The sequence below is a fragment of the Salvia miltiorrhiza genome, chromosome 7, assembly GCF_028751815.1.
Source record: "Salvia miltiorrhiza cultivar Shanhuang (shh) chromosome 7, IMPLAD_Smil_shh, whole genome shotgun sequence".
Classification (NCBI taxonomy): Eukaryota; Viridiplantae; Streptophyta; class Magnoliopsida; order Lamiales; family Lamiaceae; genus Salvia; species Salvia miltiorrhiza.
The window spans coordinates 58,217,058-58,223,057 of NC_080393.1; positions in this window are offsets into that span (position 1 = coordinate 58,217,058).

Here is a 6,000-nt window from a genome sequence, read left to right on the forward strand (position 1 = left end):
CGAAGACGAGAATTGAATAAAATGACTTGATCTCCTGCGGCAAACTCTCGCTTGAAGATCATCTTGTCATGAAACCTCTTCGTCATCTCCTTATAAATGCTAGAGTTTTCAAAGGCTTGATCACGAAACTCTTCCAAAGCACTCAAGTGAAGCATCCTCTCTTTTCCAGCCGAATGAAAGTCCAAATTCAACTTCTTCACCGCCCAAAAAGCTTTGTGGGTAAACTCCACCGGCAAGTGACACGACTTTCCAAACACCAATTGATATGGAGACATACCTAAAGGAGTTTTGTATGCCGTGCGATACGCCCAAAGAGCGTCATCTAGCAATATTGCCCAATCCTTGCGACCTCCATTCACAGTCTTTTCCAGAACTTGCTTAATCTCACGGTTGGCTAGCTCGGTTTGTCCATTCGCTTGAGGATGATATGCCGTAGTGACACGATGCTTTACTCCATTCCTCTTCAACAAGCTCTTCAACCATCGATTGCAGAAATGTGATCCCCCATCACTTACTAAGGCTCGCGGCGCTCCATATCTCGACAAGATGTATTTCTGCAGAAATTTCATCACCACCTTTGAATCATTCTTGGCGGTGGGAATGGCCTCGACCCATCTCGACACATACTCTACGGCCAAAAGGATGTATTGGTTCCCATAGGATGAAGGGAACAGACCCATAAAGTCGATCCCCCACACGTCGAATAACCCAACCTCCACCAGGCTTCTCGGTTACCAACGGAGTGATAAACGAAGAGAAGAAGCCAAATCTTGAGGAGTTGCTAATGAAGTTCGTGGCCAAGTCCGACGAGAGGATGAAAAAGTTGGAGTCCAATGCTGCAGCTGTGGGGACCCAGATGAAGATGTTCGAGACCCAATTGGGTCAACTGGCCAATGCTTTTACAAATCTACACCAACAAGGTCAGTTTCCGAGCAATACAACTGTTAATCCCAAGGAACTCCTAGGTGGAGGTTGGATTGCATTATTGGGATTCCCATATAACAAATTCGGGTGTGAGTGACCTCCTTGCTGATATTGTTGTCCTCTATTGTAGCCACTCTGCTGCCCACGCTGGAAATTCCCGAAGTTTCTCCCATGAATGAAGTTGGCGTCTTCTATGCCTGTCGGATCCTCCACAACTGGTTCAGGATTTCCCATAGACATTGCTGAAATTTTTGAACTCAGCTCTGCCAGCTGAGTCGAGATCACTGCCAAAGGATCTGAGCTAGATGCTGCAGCAACTTTCTTCAGCTGCACCCTCTCGGACGGCCATTGGTAGCTGGTAGCTGCCATACTTTCTATGATCTAGTTGCTGTGTCCATGAACATCCTCGTGCGCTCTCCGCAAGCATTGTAGAACATGACGACTAGAGTCCCTTCATCAAAGCCGTGGGACGGGCACTTCCTCAATTTCTCTTGATATCGTTCCCATGTTTCTGCTAATGATTCACCTTCAAATTGCTGAAACTGAACGATGTCCATCTTCAGCTTCAAAGTGAGACCAGGAGGGTGAAACTTTCGCAGAAACAGGTGTGCCAACTCTTCCCATGCTGGATTGGCACCCAATTGCAGAGTATGGTACCATGACTTGGCCTTGTCCCGCAGTGAAAAGGGAAATAGATGAAGGCGAATAATGTCATCTGCTACGCCATTCATCTTTATAGTGCTGCATAACTCCAGAAACTGTCTCAGATGCACATTCGGATCCTCTATGTCACTACCTCCATATTGGTTCTGTTGTACCATGGTAATCAGCCCAGTCCTTAGCTCGAAGTTATTTGCGTTGACTCTGGGCGGCTCTTGGTACTGGTACAGTGGAGTAAATGCCTCATCAATAGGCGGCTGTTTCTGCTCGGCAGCATTTTTCTGAGCATCCAACACCGCCTGCAACTGCTCTCTCAAAGCACGGACTTCTTCCGCAGTAGCCATGTGATCCAATTTGACTTTGGTCGTCTGGCTGTTGTTATGGCGGCACGTAGCTTCAATCTCCGGATCAAAATCTACTAAAGGTAAATTTTTAGATCTTGTGTTCATACACCACCTAAACAATCCACCAGTTTCAAATTAGAACCACAAGAAAGAAGTAAATAACGTAAATAAATAACAGAAATAAAAATCCAGAGTAGTATCAAACAATTAACAGAATAGTACTGATAAAAATCAGTCCCCGGCAACGGCGCCAAAAACTTGTTCGCTATTTTATTTACACGCCGCAAGTGTACGGGTGCAATTGTATATAGTGGCAAACAAGGTCGAATCCACAGGGACTAATGGTTATCAATGCCTATTCTTAATTACTTTACTCTATCTGGAAAACCGAATTGTAAAGGTTTGATTTTGGAAAACAAATTTAAATTGAAATAAAGAAACACTAAAAAGAAATCAAGCTGTGAAAATGCGAAGTAACAGAAGAAAGAGAGTTTCCCAAGGCAAAGGTTTCAACAGATTCTCCTAACTAACACGTTTGATTCAATTAATGAGATAATTCCTAAGGCAATCTCAAAGTTAATTCATACCCACTCCCGTGGCATACAAATCGTTGATTACATGCAAGGCTACCATCCCTGGATCACACTTCTAACATGTAACTCCTAAAAGTTCCTAGGATTAACGCCATCACAATTATTAATTCCCTTTAGAATTAGAATAAATGTGTTATATGTTCTTAGTTCAGGTATTAATTATCATCTCCCGATCTCAAATTAAAACCTATGATAATGCTAAATTGGTGATCAAGCAATAAAGCAAGCAATTATAACAAGAACATAGAAAGGAATATAAATCTCAATTAATTAAATCAACAGTCAGAAATTCGAATCATGTTTACTCCCTAAACCCTGGGAAAAGGGATTTAGCCACACATAGACATATGACTAACAATCACAATCTCAATAAAACTAATGAACATTAAACAATGTAAAACCGTAGAGAAATCGAGATTCTTCAGTCTTGCTGTTGCTCCGTGTCTCACAGCTCTCAGGAAAAGTCAGAATATGATAAAAGGTGTCTGGGATAAGCTAAAAGATACTCCCTCCGTCCGCCAAAAGTATTCCACTTTGGCCGGGCACGGAGTTTAATAAAATGTGTGATGATGTTGATGTAGTGGAGAAAGGGCCCCACCACTTTATGAGATGTGTGGTTGAGATTGAATTTGGGGTGGGTTTTGTGTAAATAAAGAGTGTTTGTAAGGATAAAATATAAAGGTGGATGGTGGGACCATGGCTTAAAAAGGAAAGTGGAATACTTTTTGCGGACGCCAAATATAGTAATTATGGAATACTTTTGGCGGACGGAGGGAGTAGTATTTATATGCCCTAGGTCGTCTAACTCGAAAATACTCCAAAAATCACATTTTAGGTGAAAAAGCGGAAAAGTTGGGCAGACTCGGCGCCTCGCGCGGGCGTCGTTGCGCGGCCGCATGGCTGGCCCGCGCGAGCTCGCGCGGCCGCGCGCCTGGACCGCGCGGTCCTCCATCGGGTTCTGCAATGTCGCGCGGCCGTGGCATGCGGCCGCATGCCCGGACCACGCGACCTCCCGGCGCCGTCCTCGCACACGACCGCGTGTCCTCCGACACACGGACTTCCCGGCGCCCGTTCTTGCTCATCCGATGCCCGATTTTTGCCCCGTTCGTGCCTATGGACTCGTCACTTCGCGTACTCCAGTACGCTTCATCCAAAACTTCACAAATCGAGTCCAATAACCTGTAAAAACAACACGAGCACGGACGAGTAGTCTATTCCACACAAAATTAATACTCCCTCCGTCCCATTATTTATGAGACAAAACTTTTCGGCACGGAGATTAAGGAGTAGTAGATTAAGGAGTAAAGGGGTGTTGTTCATTTGATTAGGTTTGTATTTAGAGATTCTTTATTAAAGTTATTTAAATTCTGCAATTTAGTTTAAATTTCTGTAATTTATTTTATATTTTGAAATTTCATTTAATTAATTTAATTTAATTTAAATTAAATTTAAATTCTGAAATCTAAAATTTAAATTCTGTAATTTAGTTTAAAGTCTTTCTTTAAATTCTGAAACAAATCTGAAACAAATCAATTTAAAGGAGACAAGGCTGTGCAATTCAATCTAAGTAAAAATAGGCGCCAGATTTTTAAGCCACCTGCCTTTTCATTGAAAATTTTGGAATTTTTAAATTTCCCACACTTTAAGTTGCCTCCCCTCTATAAAAGGAGCAATTCAGTTTCTAATTTACAAACTACACGGCTGCTACAACCACAAAATCCACAAAAACTATACTATGGCTAGGAGAAAAGATCTCTCCACATTTGAGAGGGCAGCAATAATCCAGTTCATCCTTGAAGACAGCAAGAAGGGGAAGCCTGCCAGGGGTAAGATTGCAGCCGCTGTTACAAAATGGAGCAGCTCGAGAGCTACAATCAATCGGATTTGGGCAGCTGCAAAAAAGCAAAAAGAGAATGGTGAGGTAATATGTTCCATGAGTCGAAAAATACAAAGACCAAGACAAAAAAGAGTGCAAATAGATTTACAGTTAATTGCTAACTTAGACTTGTCCAAAAGATCTACAATTCGAAGGCTTGCATGTGGGATCCAATGTAGCAAAAGTACTGTAGGAAGATGGATTAAGCAAGGGCTGATCAAAGCTCATTCAAATGCCATTAAACCTGATCTTACTGCTCCTAACAAGTTGCTTAGGCTACGGTTTTCATTAGAGGCCCTAGAGTATGATAGGATTATGAGGAGTGTGACATTTAAAAATATGCACAGCACAATCCACATTGATGAGAAATGGTTCTACATAACCAAGTCCAACCAAAGGTTTTACTTAACCCCTGCAGAGACTGAGCCACATAGAACCTGTAAATCCAAAAAATTCATCACGAAGGTGATGTTTATGTGTGCAGTGTGTAGGCCTATCTTTGGCCCTGATGGAGAATGCCTATTTGATGGAAAAATAGGCATTTTTCCATTTACTGAAATGGTACCAGCACAAAGGAAGAGTAAGAACAGGGAGGCAGGCACACTGGAGATTAAACCCATTCAAAGTATCACCAAAGAAGTGGTGAAAGACTGCCTTATTAATAAGGTATGGCAAGTGAATGATTTATGCAATAAATGTGCAAGTAAAATGCTTGGTGTCCAGTTAATTTCATTTTATGCTTAGTATCCATGTATTCTGTATTTTCATTCAATCTCATGTAATTTCAGAATGCTTAATGTTCTGCCTTTTCAAAGAATTTCATGTAATTTCAGAATGCTTAGTGTTCTGCCTCTTCATTCAATCTCATGTAATTTCAGAATGCTTAGTGTTCTGCCTTTTCATTCAATTTCATGTAATTTCAGAATGCATAGTGTTCTGCCTTTTCATTCAATTTCATGTCATTTCAGATTATACCTGCTATAAAAGCAAAGTGGCCTAGTTTTGCTAGCAAAATCATCTACATACAGCAGGATAATGCCCGGCCACACATTAAAGACAATGACCCTGATTTTAGGGCAGCTGCATCAAGTGATGGATTTGACATACGATTGGTGCATCAACCACCAAACTCACCCGACACAAATATAAATGATTTAGGGTGGTTCAGGGCGATACAATCACTACAAACTGAATCAGTTTGTAACAATGTGAGTGATCTAGTTATGGCTGTGCAAAATTCATTTGATGAATTAAGTCCACAAACCTTGAATAAGGTTTTTCTTAGTCTACAAAGCTGCATGATTGAAATACTCAAGGTAAAAGGTCAAAACAGTTACAAAATCCCCCATTTGAAGAAGGATGCCTTAATTAGGCAGGATATGCTTCCTTTAAACCTTGAAGTTGACTCAAGGCTTGTTAGGGAATGCATATCCTACCTAATTGAGCAGGGATTCATCAATGGGAGTGAAGATTTCTTAAGGCAGCTTCCTATAGGCATGATTGGAGGCACAACTGATGGGCTAACTTGTAGCATGCAGCAGCTACAAATTGAAGGGTGCACAAGTGCATATTGATAATGCATAGGTTTTTGTAAAGTGAAATG